This window comes from Oncorhynchus mykiss, chromosome 24 (genome assembly GCF_057628025.1).
Source record: "Oncorhynchus mykiss isolate SJ-2025 chromosome 24, ASM5762802v1, whole genome shotgun sequence".
Classification (NCBI taxonomy): Eukaryota; Metazoa; Chordata; class Actinopteri; order Salmoniformes; family Salmonidae; genus Oncorhynchus; species Oncorhynchus mykiss.
This window is the reverse complement of record NC_143045.1, coordinates 30,205,001-30,225,000: the sequence shown is the minus strand read 5'-3', so window position 1 is coordinate 30,225,000 and position 20,000 is coordinate 30,205,001. Positions and strand designations below refer to the sequence as shown.

Genomic DNA, 20,000 nt, shown 5'->3' with positions numbered 1-20,000 from the left:
GCAACGTAACAAAATGTGGGAAAAAGTCAAGGGGTCTGAACACTTTCCAAAGTCTCTGTAAATACTTTGGGGGAAATACGTACTTCACTGTTTCTCATTTTTGACAACTTTTACTTCCCTACGTTCCTGATGAAAAACATGGGACTTTTTCATACATTTTCCCTGACACCCAAAAGTACTTGTTACATTTTGAATGCTTAGCAGGACAGAAACATTGTCTAATTCACACACACACAAGCAAACATCCCTGGTCATCCCTACTGCCTCTGATCTGGCCCAACGCTCTTAACCGCTAGGCTACATATGTAAATGAGTGTGTAAATGATGTCTGAGTGTTGGGAGTGTGACCCTCGCTATCCGCAAAAAATTAAACAAATAATGGTGCCGTCTGGTTTCCTTAAAATAAGACATTTGAAATGATTTATACTTTTGATACTTAAGTCTATTTTAGCTATAACATTTTTTTATATATATAATTTTGTGTAATTTGAAACCAAATACTTTTTGACTTTTACTCAAGTAGTATTTTAATGACTTACACTTTTACTTGAGTCATTTTCTATGAAGGTATCTTTACTTTTTACTCAAGTATGACAATTGGGTACTTTTTTCACCTCTGCTAATGCCTCAGGTTGTTGGGGATTGTTACTACTCCTACCTCAGGTTGTTGGGGATTGTTACTACTCCTACCTCAGGTTGTTGGGGATTGTTACTACTCCTACCTCAGGTTGTTGGGGATTGTTACTACTCCTACCTCAGGTTGTTGGGGATTGTTACTACTCCTACCTCAGGTTGTTGGGGATTGTTACTACTCCTACCTCAGGTTGTTGGGGATTGTTACTACTCCTACCTCAGGTTGTTGGGGATTGTTACTACTCCTACCTCAGGTTGTTGGGGATTGTTACTACTCCTACCTCAGGTTGTTGGGGATTGTTACTACTCCTACCTCAGGTTGTTGGGGATTGTTACTACTCCTACCTCAGGTTGTTGGGGATTGTTACTACTCCTACCTCAGGTTGTTGGGGATTGTTACTACTCCTACCTCAGGTTGTTGGGGATTGTTACTACTCCTACCTCAGGTTGTTGGGGATTGTTACTACTCCTACCTCAGGTTGTTGGGGATTGTTACTACTCCTACCTCAGGTTGTTGGGGATTGTTACTACTCCTACCTCAGGTTGTTGGGGATTGTTACTACTCCTACCTCAGGTTGTTGGGGATTGTTACTACTCCTACCTCAGAGTGTTGGGAAGTAGAATTGGAAATCGGATGCCTGAATGAGTTTATTGGTAAGGGGCTTTGTGATTGTGCAATTACTGTAGAAGAAAAGCTGAAGGTATGGGAGTTGTTGAACACATGTTGTTGTGAGTGGTTTCAACCCTGTTAGAAGAAGCAAGAGGGCAGCAGCTGGCCAGGGAGTTCAGTATATATAGGACACGGAGTTTGTCCTGCAAGGTCAATGGGGTCAGGAAAAGCTATAGGACTTTCAAGGCCAGATTGTAGCTCAGCCTACTTCATAAAGTCAAGACAAAGTCAAACCTAGACCAGGCATAGCGCTGCCCACAGACCATGGTAGCCTATGTCCTGTAACAATCTGTAACATTCTAGAAGATTCAGAAGGACTTTTGGAGCCTGCTCTCAAGAGGTCAACAAAGTGCCATAATATAAATGGATGTCAGACCTCAGTGTTCTTCTCAATCTGAGATTCAGGGCTGCTCATTGGGTTTCACAGAGGTGACTGGATGAGGTGATCTTAATGAAATCTTAAACACACAGCCAAAGTCTGAAAACGAGTCATTAGTATGGAGTGGGCGGGGGAGAAAGAGAAAGGAAGCGAGAAAGAGAAGCAGACAGACAGAGAGAAAGAGCGAGCGACTGACACTATTCCTCATAAATGGACAGAGAACAAGAAAGCCTGGATATGAGGTTAAATATCTGGTATTAAGAAAGACAAAGTCCTTGTGTGGTGTTGTGGTCACAGAGGTAATCAATGTTCACTTTGAGACAATAAATCAGTTACATAGAGACTGGAGACATTAAGGCTGTCCCTGACTCAAACAAATCTTGGTCGACGAGTCACCTGTTCTTTCGACCAATCGTTTGGGAGAAATTTTTAAACGTATTTTTCCATATCTAGACTTAACCTACAGTAAGTTTGAATAAATTCAACTATATGTAGGCTATTGAGCTGGTCTGATGCTTTTAAGCACTGTGTAACGGTCTTCTAGGTGTGAAGGAGAGTCGGACCAAAATGCGGCGTGTAGATTGCGATCCATGTTTATTGTGACTATAGCAACATGAATCCAAATACAAACAGTGCAAAATAATAAACGTAATGAAAACCGAAACAGCCTAAACTGGTGCAAACTAACACTAAGGACAATCACCCACAAACACACAGTGAAACCCAGGCTACCTAAATATGGTTCCCAATCAGAGACAATGACTAACACCTGCCTCTGATTGAGAACCATATCAGGCCGGACATAGAAATAGACAAACAAGACATCCAACATAGAATGCCCACCCAGTTCACGTCCTGACCAACACTAAAACAAGGAAAACACACACGAACGATGGTCAGAACGTGACAGTACCCCCCCTCCAAGGTGCGGACTCCGGACGCACAACTTAAACCTATGGGGGAGGGTGTGGGTGGGCATCTGTCCGCGGTGGCGGCTCTGGCGCTGGACGTGGACCCCACTCCATAACAGTTTTAGTCCACCTCCTTAGCGTCCCTAGATAGGTGACCCTTCTTAATGACAGCTCGGGACAGAGGGTCAGCTCGAGACAGAGGGGCAGCTCGGGACAGAAGTAGCTCGGGACTGATGGGTAGCACAGCACTGAGAGGAAGCTCAGGCAGGTAGTTAGATCCGGCAGATCCTGGCCGGCTGGCGGTTCTGGCAGATCCTGGCCGACTGGCAGATCTGGAAGAGTCTGGTCGACTGGCAGATCTGGAAGAGTCTGGTCGACTGGCAGATCTGGAAGAGTCTGGTCGACTGGCAGATCTGGAAGAGTCTGGTCGACTGGCAGATCTGGAAGAGTCTGGTCGACTGGCAGATCTGGAAGAGTCTGGTCGACTGGCAGATCTGGAAGAGTCTGGTCGACTGGCAGATCTGGAAGAGTCTGGTCGACTGGCAGATCTGGCTGCTCCATGCTGACTGGCAGCACTGGCTGCTCCATGCTGACTGGCGGCCCTGGCTGCTCCATGCTGACTGGCGGCCCTGGCTGCTCCATGCTGACTGGCGGCCCTGGCTGCTCCATGCTGACTGGCGGCCCTGGCTGCTCCATGCTAACTGGCAGCTCTGGCGGCTCCTTGCAGACTAGCAGCTCTGGCGGCTCCTTGCAGACTAGCAGCTTTGGCGGCATCCTGCAGACAGGCAGCTCTGGCGGCTCCTTGCAGACTGGTAGCTCCTTGCAGACTGGCAGCTCTGGCGGCCCCTGGTTGACTGGCGGCGCTGGCGCTGGGCTGACTGACGGCACTGGCGGCCCCTGGCTGACTGGCGGCACTGGCGGCCCCTGGCTGACTGGCGGCACTGGCGGCCCCTGGCTGACTGGCGGCACTGGCGGCCCCTGGCAGACGGGCGGCACTGGCGGCTCCTGGCAGACGGGCGGCGCTGGCGGCGCTGGGCAGACGGGCGGCGCTGGCGGCACTGGGCAGACGGGCGGCACTGGCGGCGCTGGGCAGACGGGCGGCACTGGCGGCGCTGGGCAGACGGGCGGCACTGGCGGCGCTGGGCAGACGGGCGGCACTGGCGGCGCTGGGCAGACGGGCGGCACTGGCGGCGTTGGGCAGACGGGAAGCTCCGATGGCGCCGGGCAGACGGGAAGCTCCGGCAGAGGCGCCGGGCAGGCGGGAGGCTCCGGCAGAGGCGCCGGACAGGCGGGAGGCTCCGGCAGAGGCGCCGGACAGGCGGGAGGCTCCGGCAGAGGCGCCGGACAGGCGGGAGGCTCCGGCAGAGGCGCCGGACAGGCGGGAGGCTCCGGCAGAGGCGCCGGACAGGCGGGAGGCTCCGGCAGCGCTGGAGAGGAGGAAGGCTCTGGACGGATGGGCCGGAGAGACAGCCTGGTACGGGGAGCTGCCACCGGAGGGCTGGGGTGTGGAGGTGGTGACGGATAGACCGGGCCGTGCAGGCGCACTGGAGCTCTTGAGCACCGAGCCTGTCCAACCTTACCCGGTTGAATGGTCCCGGTCGCCCTGCCAGTGCGGCGAGGTGGAATAGCCCGCACTGGGCTATGCAGGCGAACCGGGGACACCGTGCGCAAGGCTGGTGCCATGTAAGCCGGCCCAAGGAGACGCACTGGAGACCAGATGCGTAGAGCCGGCTTCATGGCACTTGGCTCGATGCCCACTCTAGCCCGGCCGATACGCGGAGCTGGAATGTACCGCACCGGGCTGTGCACCCGCACTGGGGACACCGTGCGCTCCACAGCATAACACGGTGCCTGCCCGGTCTCTCTAGCCCCCCGGTAACCACAGGAAGTTGGCTCAGGTCTCCTACCTGGCGTAGCCATACTCCCTGTTAGCCCCCCCCCAAGAAATTTTTGGGGCTGACTCCCGGGCTTCCATCCACGACGCCGCGCTGCCTCCTCGTACCAACGCCTCTCCGCTTTCGCCGCCTCCCGTTCTTCCTTGGGGCGGCGATACTCTCCTGGCTGAGCCCAAGGTCCTTTACCGTCTAATTCGTCCTCCCATGTCCATACCTCCTCGCGCTGCTCCTGCTGCTGCTTTTTCCTTTGCCCATTACCACACCGCTTGGTCCTGTTGTGGTGGGTGATTCTGTAACGGTCTTCTAGGTGTGAAGGAGAGTCGGACCAAAATGCGGCGTGTAGATTGCGATCCATGTTTATTGTGACTATAGCAACATGAATCCAAATACAAACAGTGCAAAATAATAAACGTAATGAAAACCGAAACAGCCTAAACTGGTGCAAACTAACACTAAGGACAATCACCCACAAACACACAGTGAAACCCAGGCTACCTAAATATGGTTCCCAATCAGAGACAATGACTAACACCTGCCTCTGATTGAGAACCATATCAGGCCGGACATAGAAATAGACAAACAAGACATCCAACATAGAATGCCCACCCAGTTCACGTCCTGACCAACACTAAAACAAGGAAAACACACACGAACGATGGTCAGAACGTGACACACTGTGATTAAAAATGAAGACACAGATTACTTAAGAAAGAGCCAGAGATCAATATAGCCGATCCAGAAGAAACAACCTGTTCCTGACCCTCCCCCTCCCCCACCTCCCCCTCCTCCTCCTCCTCTCCCTCCTCCTCCTCCTCCTCCTCCTCCCCCTCCTCCTCCTCTCCCTCCTACTCCTCCTCCTCTCCCTCCTCCTCCCCCTCCTTCTCCTCCTCCTCCTCCTCCTCTCCCTCCTACTCCTCCTCCTCTCCCTCCTACTCCTCCTCCTCTCCCTCCTCCTCCCCCTCCTCCTCCTCCTCCCCCTCCTCCCCCTATCCCTCCTACTCCTCCTCCTCTCCCTCTTCCTCCCCCTCCTCCTCCTCCTCCTCCTCCTCCCCCTCCTCCTCCTCTCCCTCCTACTCCTCCTCCTCTCCCTACTACTCCTCCTCCTCTCCCTCCTCCCCCTACTCCTCTCCCTCCTCCCGCTGCTGCTGGCATCGGCATATTCTGACATTATGCTCCTGAAGTTGAAGGTAATAGGCTATACCAGCAGTCAACAATCTTTTCCATTTTTCATGTTTTGTGACACACGTCTTTCAGAGTGCTGTTTTTCCCGTGATTTACTCATCCTGTGTATGATAGTTTTTGTCTGACTCACTAACGATGCCTTTTTGCCTGTTCCCTGCCTCGGATTTCATGTTATCTACCTATTGCCTGGACTACGTTACTAGCCTTTTCCCTGCCTGTACTGTTGTCCTTTTGGACCTCCTGTGTATGACATTCTGCCTGCCCCTGGACCCAGCTACCTGCCTCCTCCTGTGTATGACCTTCTGCCTGCCCCTGGACCCAGCTACCTGCCTCCTCCTGTGTATGACCTTCTGCCTGCCCCTGGACCCAGCTACCTGCCTCCTCCTGTGCTCCTTTGCAATAAACACCTGCTGCGCCCTGCGCTTGAAACCAGCTCTCTGTCTCCCCTCGTGTTCATTACACTGATCTACGTGCCATTACACTGATCTACGTGCCATTACACTGATCTACGTGCCATCTTTATATGCACATTTTCGTTAAACAGTTCCATTTCATTTATAATAGTTTTAATATCTTAAATTAAATGACATGTGGTTAATCAAAAGTCTAAATAAAAATTATACAAATCTAAAAGTAACTTTTAATTGCCATTGCAAATATGTAAAAATAGCCTACATGAATCCAACAAATCAAAACATTGCAGCCTGCAGGTAGTAGTATCCTGATTAAAAAATAATATCCTATAAATCACATTGGCTACACATGGCTTCCCTGCAAGGAACTTAAAACATTATTTCAACTATCAACTTGGTCCAACCAGAAGCTGCTGCTTGCAAACATGCAACATTGTAAACTCAGCAAAAAAATAAATGTCCTTTTTCAGGACTCTGTCTTTCAAATATAATTTGTAAAAATCCAAATAACTTCACAGATCTTCATTGTAAAGGGTTTAAACACAGTTTACCATGCTTGTTCAATGAACCATAAACAGTTAATGAACATGCACATGTGGAACGGTTGTTAAGACACTAACAGCTTTACAGACGGTAGGTAATTAAGGTCACAGTTATGAAAACTTAGGATACTAAAGAGGCCTTTCTACTGACTCTGAAAAACACCAAAAGAAGGATGCCCAGGGCCCTGCTCATCTGCGTTAACGTGCCTTAGGCATGCTGCAAGGAGGCATGAGGACTGCAAATGTGGCCAGGGCAATAAATTACAATGTCCCTACTGTGAGACGCCTAAGACAGCGCTACTTGGAGACAGGACAGACAGCTGATCGTCCTCACAGTGGCAGACCACGTGTAACAACACCTGCACAGGACCGGTACATCCAAACATCACACCTGCAGGACAGGTACAGGATGGCAACAACAACTGCCCTAGTTACACCAGGAATGCACAATCCCTCCATCAGTGCTCAGACTGTCCACAATAGGCTGAGAGAGGCTGGACTGAGGGCTTGTAGGGCTGTTGTAAGGCAGGTCCTCACCAAACATCACCGGCAACAACGTCGCCTATAGGCACAAACCCACCATCGCTGGAACAGACAGGACTGGCAAAAAGTGCTCTTCACTGACGAGTTGCAGTTTTGTCTCACCAGGAGTGATGGTCGGATTCGTGTTTATCGTTGAAGGAATGAGCGTTACACCGAGGCCTGTACTCTAGAGCGGGATCGATTTGGAGGTGGAGGGTCTGTCATGGTCTGGGGAGGTGTGTCACAGGATCATCGGACTGAGCTTGTTGTCGCATCATCGGACTGAGCTTGTTGTCATTGCAGGCAATCTCAACGCTGTGTATTACAGTGAAGACAACCTCCCCCCTCATGTGGTACCCTTCCTGCAGGATCATCCTACTGCTCGTTCTGTGCGTGATTTCATGCAAGACATGAATGTCAGTGTTCTGTCATGGCCAGCGAAGAGCCCCGATCTAAATCCCATTGAGCAGGTCTGGGACCTGTTGGATCGGAGGGTGAGGGCTAGGGTCATTCCCCCCCAGAAATGTCCGGGAACTTTGCAGGTGCCTTGTTGGAAGAGTGGGGTAACATCTCACAGCAAGAACGGTAAATCTGGTGCAGTCCATGAGGACGAGATGAACTGCAGTACTTAATGCAGCAGGTGGCCACACCTGATACTGACTGTTACTTTTGATTTTGACCCCCCTCCCTTTGTTCAGGGACACATTATTCCATTTCTGTTGGTCACATGTCTGTGGAACTTGTTCAGTTTATGTCCCAGTTGTTGAATCTTGTTATGTTCATACAAATATTTACACATGTTAAGTTTGCTGAAAATAAACACAGTTTACAGTGAGAGGACATTTCTTTTTTTGCTGAGTGTATGAAATACTCTGGGCCCTCAGAGGTTCCCCTGCCAGTGGGCTCCGGACAGACACAGCTGTAGGTTATTTACATAAAGAACTAATAGGCATATTGTATGATGTTTCCACCAGATTGGAGCATGACATTTTTTCTTCATTCATGCTGAGTGGTTATCAAAAGGGAGAGAGAACTGGAAATATTTTTCAAATAGGTTACGTTGAGGAAGTATTGTCATTCTCAAAGGATGTAAAAACAGACTTTGTTTACTTGCTGTTTGAGGCAAAGAAAGCATGACTTTGAGAAGCTCCAAGGTGCTGGCGAGTTAAGACAATCAGAAAAAGTATCAGATCCCAAATGGGCACATTTCCAGGCCTACATTTGCGTGCAGGCCAGGTAGCCTAAGCCTACTTCTATGTGTATTCAGGTGCATGTTCTTACTCAGAATTGACTGGAGCGCCCCAAATAAAAGACAATGAATTAACAATGGAAAGAAAGAAATCCTCCAAAATTCTCAAAAGTGTAGCCTGGGATGTGCTCTTGGCAAACAACGTGTCCACCCCTTCAATGAGAACAGTAAGACTATAATAATAATATATCAAATTAATTAACAGAAATGACCATAGCCAAACAAACATTGTGGATGAGAAATTATGGTAATTAACGGTAAATGTACTACTGGTGATACTTGTGTGCCCTCCCTGTGGCCTCCGCAATGGATTAGTCCACTCAGGCATGAATCAGGCATGAATCAGACAGGAATGAATCAGACAGGAATGAATCAGACAGGAATCAGACAGGAATGAATCAGACAGGAATGAATCAGACAGGAATCAGACAGGAATGAATCAGACAGGTGTCTCGTGTGCCATAAAAATATATATAATTGCGACTGCTGGAACAAACAATTGACCAGTCGATTACATGGGGTCAGCCCTATGAGACATGCTGTGAAAAACGGGTATATAAACATCTAACACCTTTACTACCCTGATCCCATTTGAGTTCCTCTCCCTCCGTATACTCTGACTGACCAAATCACACCTGATACACTGTCTGCAGCCGAGATAGAAGGCAAGTGGCTTTGCCAGACCGTGTTAAACTGGCATTTCAATCATTATGATGTTGAGTGTGTGTGTGTGTGTGTGCGTGCGTGCGTGTGTGTGTGTGTGTGTGTGTGTGTGTGTGTGTGTGTGTGTGTGTGTGTGTGTGTGTGTGTGTGTGTGTGTGTGTGTGTGTGTGTCTGCATCTGATTGTGTGTGTCATTTACATTATCTGATCACAGGCATATTTTACACACATCTAAGTGTCACTATAGCCCTCGCTATCAGGCCATTGATTTGATTTCCATGGTGTTGCTGGTGGTCTCTGTAAGCCACTTTGTCTCCATTATACACATGATGTATGCTGTGTTCATGCAGTATTTCTGCCACCGGCTGAATGGAGAGGGCTTAAAGAGCTTGTCAAATGACATGTTTATTGTCAAACCCAATAAAGAACAAGAAAAACCTTGTACAACGCAGTGCCAGTATAAGACTACTGTTCACATGTAGCATTATATAAAGCACGTGCTCCACTAAGAGGTGGATAGATCAGGATTTACACACATTAAAACAGACACTTATATTCACAATCCCAGACACGCAGATTCATTTGCATGAGCATATGCACAATTAGAACTAAAAACACACACACACACACTCACACAAATCCACACACACTCGTGCATTGTGTCCATTGAGGCCACCCCAAGGCCTCACTCCTGCAGGCACAAGTCTGTCTACTCTCATTCCCACGCTTGCCACGTGCCCAAACATACACCGCATGGCCTTCAAATTAGTGCATTTGGAAACTTTAGCCACAGCCATTGCTGACAGGTGTATAAAAATTGAGCACACAGCCATGCAATCTCCATAGACAAACATTGGCAGTAGAATGGCCCTTACTGAAGAGCTCAGTGACTTTCAACGTGGCACCGTCATAGGATGCCACCTTTCCAACAAGTCAGTTAATCTGCCCTGCTAGAGCTGCTCCGGTCAACTGTAAGTGCTGTTATTGTGAAGTGGAAACGTCTAGGAGTAACAACGGCTCAGTCGCGAAGTGGTAGGCCAAACAAGCTCACAGAACGGGACCGCCGAGCGCTAATGCGTGTAGTGAGTAAAATTAGTCTGTCCTCGGTTGCAACAGTCACTACCAAGTTCCAAACTGCCTCTGGAAGCAACGTCAGCACAATTACTGGGAGCTTCATGAAATGGGTTTCCATGGTCGAGCAGCCGCACACAAGCCTAAGATCACCATGTGCAATGCCAAGCGTTGGCTGGAGTGGTGTAAAGCTCGCCGCCATTGGACTCTGGGGCAGTGGAAACGTGTTTTCTGGAGTGGTGAATCATGCTTCATTATCTGGCAGTCCAATGGACGAATCTGGGTTTGTTGGATGCCAGAGTAACAGTACCTGACCCAATGCATACTGCCAATTGTAAAGTTTGGTGGAAGAGGAATAATGGTCTGGGGCTTTTTTTCATGGTTCGGGCTAGGTCCCTTTGTTACAGTGAAGGGAAATCTTAATGCTACAGCATACATTCTAGACGATTCTGTGCTTTCAACCTTGTGGCAACAGTTTGGGGAAGGCCCTTTCCTGTTTCAGCGTGACAATGACCCGTGCACAAAGCTAGGTCCATACAGAAATCGTTTGTCAAGATTGGTGTGCAAGAACTTAACTGGCCTGCACAGAGCCCTGACCTTCACCCCATTGAACACCTTTGGAATGAATTGGAACGCCGACTCCGAGCCAAGCATGATCACCCAACATCATCAGTGCCGACCTCACTAAAGCTCTTGTGGCTGAATGGAAGCAAATGTTCACAGCAATGTTCCAGCATCTAGAGGAAAACCTTCCTAGAAGAGTGGAGGCTGTTATAGCAGCAAAGGGGGAACCAACTCCATATTAATGGCCATGATTCTAGAAAGAGATTTTTTTTTTTACCCCTGTTTTCTCCCCAATTTTGTGATATCCAATTGGTAGTTACAGTCTTGTCTCATTGCTGCAACTCCCGTACAGACTCGGGAGAGGTGAAGGTCGAGAGCGGTGTGTCCTCCTAAATACAACTCAACCAAGCCACACTGCTTCTTGACACAATGCCCACTAAACCCAGAAGCCAGCCGCACCAATGTGTCAGAGGAAACACCTGGTGCACTGCACACGGCAAGCCATAGGAATCGCTAGTGCGCGATGGGACAAGGACCTGTCTCCCAGAATCTCCTCTCCCTCTCTCCTTGTCTTTCAGCATATTCTCTCCCTGTCCACCAGCATCTCCTCTCCCTGTCTCCCTGTCTCCCAAAATCTCCTCTCCCTGTCTTTCAGCATCTCCTCTCCCTGTCTCCCATCATCTCCTTTCCTTGACACCCTGTCTTTCAGCATCTCCTCTCCCTGTCTTTCAGCATCTTCTCTCCCAGTCTTTCAGCATCTTATCTCCCTGTCTCCCAGCATCTCCTCTCCATGTCTACCTGTCTCACAGCATCTTCTCTCCCTGTCTCCCAGCATCTCCTCTCCACGTCCACTAGCGTCTCCTCTTACTGTTTCCTGTCTCACAGCATCTCCTCTTCCTGTCTTCCTGTCGCCCAGCATCTCCTCTCCCTGTCTGATTGCCACTCCAATTTAACTCACATTATTAGCATGACAATGTTAAATGCAGTGTTACCAAAGCAATTAACAAGTAGTAATATAATCAAGGTAATCACATCATATTTCAGCTGATTATTACATCATGACAATTAAATAATTATCTTCTACTTTTGAGAAACTATTCCCTCCCTCCCTCCCTCCCTCCCTCCCTCCCTCCCTCCCTCCCTCCCTCCCTCCCTCCCTCCCTGTCTATCTCTCGTTTCAGCTACAATCCCTCTCGACTACCCATCCCTCCTTCTCCTTCACAACTCCTCATGTGCCACCATCTCTCTCTTCCTCCTCCCTCTCTCTTTCTCTCATCCCCTTTCATCTACCTCAGCCCCTCTCCTCGGCTGCACTCCTTCTCTCTCTTGCCCATCACTTTGCCAGGCTGTAAATCTAATCTGGTTGATTGCTGATTGGTGCTCAGCTGGTGAGGCCTAGGCTGCCGTTTAAGCCCTGATGTTAATTGCCCATCGCCGTGGAGACTGGAGAGGAGGAGAAAGGAGGAGCTGGCGGGAATGGCTTTTATGGAATTAAATGGAAATCATCTGGTAAAAACTTGTTCCATGATCCTTATTATACCCAGGCACGGCCACAGCTTAGTGTCTGTTAGCCCAAATTAACCTCTTGGCTAAGAGCATTCCTCAGAATAAGGACTGGGAAAATGCCAGAATTCCCGTAGATGTTCCAAGGTGGCATACAGGTGTTTTCAATGCGTGGTAGCATAACAATGCACTTAAGAATGCTAGTATGATACAAATATGCACAACATGCTAGCATTTAATAATGGTAACAATGGATGTTATGCATGAGGCTGTGTTTGTGTATGAAATGCACAGCTGGATTCTGATTTTCTGACTATGACAAGCTAACGGTTCCCATGGGCTGGGATTGGACAGAGGGGGTTGTGTAAGGATGTGGGCATTTCTGGATGAGAAGCAGTGTAAATGTGTGTGTGCCCACGTGTGCGTGTCTATCCCCTAATCCTAATGTGGGTTTGTTAGGTCCTTTCTTTGTCCTCTGGTCCTGGAAGAAGAGCCCCCACTGTCTCCTCTCTTCAGCTGTCAATCTTCTAAGAGGGGATGGCGGCATCTCCCCTTCATATTTCTGTAATAAAACTGAATAAAGACCGGCTCACAAACATAGTGGGGGGGGGGGGGGGGGGGGGGGGGATTCTATTTCAGACAGAGCGGGTGGAACAAGACATCATTTTTCCCACCAAACATAGACAGAGAGAGAGAGATTCATTTTTATTGTTTATTTCACTTTTGTATATTACCTACTTCAGTTGCTTTGGCAATGTTAACATGTGTTTCCCATGGAAATAAAGCCCCTTGAATTGAATTGTGAGTGAGAGAGAGAGAGAGAGAGAGAGAGAGAGAGAGAGAGAGAGAGAGAGAGAGAGAGAGAGAGAGAGCGAGCGAGAGATTGAGTGATAGAGAGAAGAAACTTCTAGAAGCCAACAGACAATATGGGGAGAGTTGGGGTGAGAGAGAGTAGCCACAGTGTGCCAACAGGACAGAATAGAACAACAACCACCCCCAGCTAGATATAGAACTGGGAGCCAGGAGGGTTCAGTCATTAGTGGTGACACACAAACCTTTCAGACCCTGGGGGAATGGAGAGAGACGGGGAGGGAGGGAGAGAGAGAAAGAGAGGGAAGAAGAGGTAGAGAGTGACAGAGAGTGAGACTTCAGAATGAGATGAGAAAGACAGAGACAGATAGAGAGAGTGTGTGTGGGAGAAAGACAAGGGAGGGAGGGAGGGAGGGAGGGAGGGAGGGAGGGAGGGAGGGACTCTCTTCCAGCCCATCTTCCCTGGCAGACAGTCTGTTCTCTAAGTCTGACTCATGGACAGCCAATATAACATTAACTCTGAAAGAGGAGGGCCTCCCGGGTGGCGCAGTGGTTAAAGGCGCTGTACTATCAGAGACTCTGGGTTCGTGCCCAGGCTCTGTCGTAACCGGCCGTGACCGGGAGGTCTGTGGGGCGACGCACAATTGGCCTAGCGTCGTCCGGGTTAGGGAGGTAGGGATATCCTTGTCTCATCGCGCACCAGCGACTCCTGTGGCGGGCCGGGCGCAGTGCGCACTAACCAAGGTTGCCAGGTGCACGGTGTTCCCTCCAACACATTGGTGCGGCTGGCTTCCAGGTTGGATGTGCGCTGTGTTAAGAAGCAGTGTGGCTTGGTTGGGTTGTGTATCGGAGGACGCATGACTTTCAACCTTCATCTCTCCCGAGCCCGTACGGGAGTTGTAGCGATGAGACAAGATAGTAGCTACTAAAACAATTGGATACCAGGAAATTGGGGAGAAAAAGGGGTAAAAATAGAAATGTAAAATAATTTAAAAAATACAACTCTGAAAGAGGAGGCCATCAGAGAGAAAAGAGAGAGAGATAGAGGACAGGGGGTCTAAGCAAACTAGGGGAGGGGAGGGGGGGGGGCATTCCTCCACAGGGGCCACACGGGAGTTTGTGGTCACCGGCGTGTGTGTGTGTGTGTGTGTGTGTATGCGTGCGGGTTTAGCAGGACATAAAACAGGCGCTGGGAGGACGATGCGAGCTCGTTTCAGAAGAGGAACATTCCTCCATAGGGGGCGGTATCCTAGCAACCTGAACAAAAGAGGATGGGGAACAGGGTTCCAGTAAGACTAACAGAAGTCTACTTCTGTTTGCTGTTTGGTGTATGTGGGGGGGGGGGGGGGGGGGGGGGGGTTAGAAGAGATTCAGTTCCTTTAGCTTTCAACAGAGTAATCTCTGTATATACCCACACAAACATAAGTGTATAAATATGCCTTCAGGGCAAAAGTTTAAAGAGTCTGAAGTTAAGAAACCTCAAAAGAACAGCAATCATTCTTAGAAAGGAAATTCATAAAGTCCTAGATTTTATTTCCTGGTAAAACCAAGGTAAAATAAACATCAGGATGTGTGTGTACAAGCGTCGGGACGTGGCGGTTGAGAACGTTACGTTTTTGACCGGCTACACGCGCATTCACACACACAGTCAGTGGGTTGTTTCTGCTCTGGGTTGAGACCAGCGAGCTGACCGCCACCACATGGTAATGACAGAGCGCTCCCGTTCCGTCGGTCGCCAAGGGAACACTATAATTTACCCTGGTCCTAGTTCCTGCCTCGGGATCAGCCCTACATGATGTCACTCAGCCATCTGTATGACCTGACTGATCCAACACACACACACACACACACACACACACACACACACTCCACAGAGCGGGCGAGAGAGACAGAGAGAGAGACAGAGGGAGATATAATATATATATATATGCTTTGGCAATGTAAAAATATGTTTCCCCTGCCAATAAAGCCCCTTGAATTTAAATTAATTCAGAGAGAGAGAGAGAGAGAGATTTGCCTTGGCAATGTGAAAATATGTTTCCCATGCCAATAAAGCCCCTTGAATTTAAATGAATTTAGAGAGAGAGAGAGAGAGAGAGAGAGAGAGAGAGAGAGAGATTTGCCTTGGCAATGTGAAAATATGTTTCCCATGCCAACAAAGCCCCTTGAATTTAAATGAATTTAGAGAGAGACAGTGAGAGCGAGAGAGAGAAGGGCACACCTAGAGAGAGTAAGAATAAAAAGTGAGAGAAAGATGGACAGAAAGAGAGAAAGACAGAGAAAAGCAGAAACAGGGAGAGAAAGTAAGAGACAGAGAGAATGAGAGTAGGAGACTAAGGGAGAGACAAGTGTCCCAGTGTGTGTCTAACCCAGCAGTGTAATGACCCTACCGTCTGTGGGCTGCTGTGTGTTGAGACTACAACACACATGGAGATTCACTACTAGACCAGAGGATAATGAGCTCAACAGAGCCTGCTATAATACTCACTGTTACTCACCGTTACCTGAGACAGAACAGGGCCGGTGTGTGTGTGTGTGTGTGTGTGTGTGTGTGTGTGTGTGTGTGTGTGTGTGTGTGTGTGGGCACGCGTGTGTGTAATATCTACAGTCTCAAGGCCTGTGAGGTTGTCGGGACATTGAATGCCAGACAAAGGAGTTGAGCAGACATAAGTAAAGCTGGACTCTGTCAGAGCAGACTGAGAGAAGACAGAATTTCACAGCCCTGGAGACCTTGTCAACAGAAAAAGTTTCACCGCAGAAAGCTGAGGGCAGAAAGTTGTTAACCTGAGGAACGTGAGATGGAACAGGGAAGAGTACAGGGAGCGAGGGGTGGAGGGAGAGAGAGAAAGAGCAGGACAGAGTTTAGAAGAGGGATACACCAGCAGAAGAGACCGGCATCATTGTCCTTTACTGTGTCGTCTAGCCTCTGCCTCTGTATGAGAAACATATCCGACTACATCACTTCATAGCCACTATAGAGGGTCCTAACAAGGAAACTGACAACAAGGGCACAACCATTACACAAATAAACAAACGAACAAGCAAACACTCAATCCAATCCAACTGTTTAAGTGTCCATTCAAAGAGCCACAGCTTCATCTGATAAACTCTCCAGTCTGAACGATTTACTCAGAGTACTTCTGAAGGTCACTAGCACTTCAGACAAGAATTCTAAAAGAGACGGCAGCCATTTTAAGAACATACTTAATGTTCTCTTTGTTTGCTGCTCTGAAATGTAATCTTAACTGAATGAATAACTGACAACATACACTAAAGCATGAGCGGATGCGTTGCTTTGTTCAATCATAATCATTTCTGGGGGATGCTTATATTTGCCCTGTTGCACACAAATGTGTTTATTGCATATGCCAACTCCCCCTGAGAAACCCACAGGAAATGAGGTCACCCCTGTGGCAATTAAGATGAAGTGCCTTGCTCAAAGGCACAGCAACAGATTTTTCACCTTGTCGGCTTCAGTACACAATCCAGCGACCTTTCAGTTACTGTCCCAAAGCTCTAACCACAAGGCTTCCTGCCGCTCAGCTATGGGCAGCAGCAAGCAGAGAATTACCATTTAGGCAACTTTATTAGTTCATTTTTGCTTTTTCCAGTGCTGCACTACGCGTCTTCTAAGTGTATAATTACTATATTGTAATCACGTACAGGTAAGAAGTCAAGTGATTAAAACACGAAACATCCTGAGAGGGAAGAGGGAAGAGATGTGTGAGTGCAGGAGAGGAGAGATAGGAATCACAGAGGCAGCTTTATGAGGGGATGAAACCAAACAGAATGTCTAACTTCACTAAAGATAACTTAGTCTAGGAAGGGATACAAATTATTTTAAAATCAAATCAAATGTTATTGGTCGTGTACACATATTTAGCAGATGTTATCGCGGGTGTAGCCATCCTGGAAGGGGGTGAGTGGTGCAGGCGATGTGTTGATTAAACTTTGATACCGTTTTCCTCAGATTTGCTTTATTAAAGTCCCCAGATACATTTCAGTTGAAGGTAGTCAGTTGAATCCTACAGACGAAGAACCATATATGTGACATTTAAAAAAAAAATGAGATATACATGAACAATCATTATTGGACACCATTTTTCTATAGTGAACCGGTTTCACAAGCTTTCCATGCGCTAATTAACAATAATTTTAAATTTAAAGATAGGCTCTCGTGGAATAACCGTTTATGTGCACCACCTTTCTGTTGCTGATGAAAATCGCAGAAATGTGGGAAAGAAAGGTAAAACAAAACTAAAAGAATGGAAAGACAGGCAAAGGAAGATCTTACGGGATGCGGGAAAACCCTATACAAATCGTAAGGGTCAAGAAAAAACTGGGAAAAGCTGTCCAAAAGAGGTATGTGGAAGAACCGTATATCAAACAATCAAGCTAGCTAGCTATAGAGTACAGTAACTAACATGTATGTTCTGGGTTGTCCAATTTGTAACTATAGAGAAAACATATTAGCTAAAGTTCGTTGGCTACTAACTCATACATTATCGTTACAAATGTTATTGCTAGATTATAGAAGAAACATAGCTAGCTACTTTTTCTCCGTCCACCGGATGATTCGACATGGCTACAGTAGCTAGCTAGTTACACTGTATCCTGCAGGGAAGAGCGTGTTCCACGACGTGCAGAAAGGAGTGTGGAAAGTTGACTGATGAGCGCAAGCTGCATCTGTTCAACAGGTTCTATACTGTCCCATACGAGAAACAACAAGCGTTGATTCTCTCCGGCTTAGAACAGGTTAGAAATAAGACAAAACGCCTATTATTATAATAGCTATATTGAACACTTGCATAGTTTAACTTTGACAGTAATGATACGTACATTAACGTTAACTCTAAAAGTGCTGTGTTACACAATGGTGCAATACAAACTCATTCTGTGTATAGATTGGGAGTGTGTGAAAGATGGAGGTCCTGATCAAGCAATATCCTGAATGTGCTACAGTATTTTAAATTCTGAATTCATCATTGTCAATTTTTATTGCAGCATGAGGTGAAACGGAGACGTAAACCTGAGGATACAAAGGAGAACAAACGACGGAAACAAACCTTCAAATACCATGTACAGCAAGCAGGCCAGAGATTGAATGTGTGCAAGGTCACTTTCATGTCTGTGTTCCAGCTAACCAACAGCCATCTTCAGGCAAGTGAAAATATTAATTAATGTCTATATGAATATCAATTACAAACATATTGTATTCTCTGTACAGATGCTGACAGATGCTGTGGGCAGAATAACAACTGGCGGATGCTCAATCTGATGTCGATGCTCGTCTCTATGGGTTACTTTACCCAAGTTGAGCAGAAGTTCATGGTCTCTGGTCATTCTTTTCTTCCTTGTGATCGATCTTTTGCCACCATCGAGAAGAGGCGCAAGGTGTCAGTCCTTCATACACCGGATGATGTTTCAAAGATGATACTTGAAGCACAACCAGCAAAACCATTCAAGGTGATGAGGATGCAATGTGAAGACTTCAGGCACCTCCCAGATTCTGTCCTCAAGCGACCAGGTGGACTACAGATCACCTCAGTGAGGTGGTTAAAAGTCACAGGTATTGCACAGAGAATAGTTTACTAACATCCCATCAACATGCAACATGTTGTTCTAACAATAAAATATCCTAATGCTTGACTGTGAAAGTTGTTATTGATGTCAGGAACTTCAAATGTTTCTGTTCTAATTTCAGTTGAGGATCCTTGGAATCTGTACGCCAAACAGAGCCACAGTCTAGTTGAGGAATGGAAGTCGTGGCTGATCTCCAAACCAAAACGAGGAGCTACACCTCAACCTTCCTATTTTGCAAGCCACTACCCTAGAGCATATGAGAGTCCTCTGCCCATCAAAAAAAACAAGTACCAAGATCTGATGACCATGCTCAACTACTTGCCAGCTGCTGCATGCTCTTTTTATGAATCACTGCAGAGTGAATAATTTGTTGTTAAACCAAGCTACATAATTAAACGTTTTTTCTGTGAGTTTATGATCCCCTGAACCTGTATACTGTAGTATGTTGAATCTGTATACATTTCAGAAGACATGTCACCCCTATTGTAGGAAATTAAATGTATCGTAGGTGTTTTCTATGTGATTCAATTTGTGTATGATTTGAACCAGCACAATATATTGAATTAATTTAATTTTAAGATGTTGTTCCTAGTGTAGAAAATGTTATGTACAATGTGTTCTGTTGAATTATTTTGTGTGATCATTTGAACCTTTTTTAATCTGAATGAATTAAAAACAAATAAGTCATCACATACAGTATGTGAGTATTCATTTGATCTTGATTCCCTTTTTATATTCATTACAATATACACTGTCTCTCTGTCACCACATTTAGCATTAACTCTAAGCAGTTAATACTTATTTACTGCTGTCACCTCAGTGCAGAAGGACATTTCTTGCCTTTAGCATGGGTTTAATGCAATTCACAATTTAATTGTTGATCATAGTGTTAAAACACAAAGAGAATGGTTTTCTGAACGTTTTGTAATATTGACCTTGGGGACCTGCATAATGGACCTGCATATTGGCACATCACATTTATCCCTATTTGATATTTACAAGTTGTGCTTGTTTTGATTGAATTAATTTCATTGTATTCTATTTTGGTAGTTCTATGGTATGTTCACATCGAGGGCTTCATTTTAAATGAGACTAAGATTTCATGACTCAACTTTTAAGAAAAGTCATCATTGCTAAAGTTGATAGACCACCTTTAAATGAACCTCCATACAAATGAATTAACTGCATATTGCATTTAAGTTATTTACATGAAGGGCATCTGTACTTGAAAGTACTTAAAACATCATATACTGTAAGGTGTTAAAAAAGGACATCTTACAGGAGTCAAGCAAAATGTCACATATACTGTTCTTCCACAAACTGAAATCATCACTGGAGATATACTGTTCTTCCACATTCTTAAAATTAAAACGGCAATAAAAAAAGTATTATTTGAAATAACAAAAAAATA

The 20,000-nt window shown here is 46.7% G+C and overlaps 1 protein-coding gene and 1 long non-coding RNA gene across 6 annotated transcripts in view; one reads left to right on the top strand and one right to left on the bottom strand.

Moving 5' to 3' along the window:
- LOC110503387 (protocadherin Fat 3) overlaps positions 1-20,000 on the bottom strand; it is a 332,354-nt gene that overhangs the window by 169,161 nt on the left and 143,193 nt on the right. The window lies entirely within an intron of this gene.
- Positions 17,681-18,369, top strand: LOC110504128 (uncharacterized). The gene is made up of 3 exons (XR_016491428.1): positions 17,681-17,761; positions 18,011-18,121; positions 18,234-18,369. It is a non-coding gene; the product is annotated as an uncharacterized LOC110504128 (long non-coding RNA).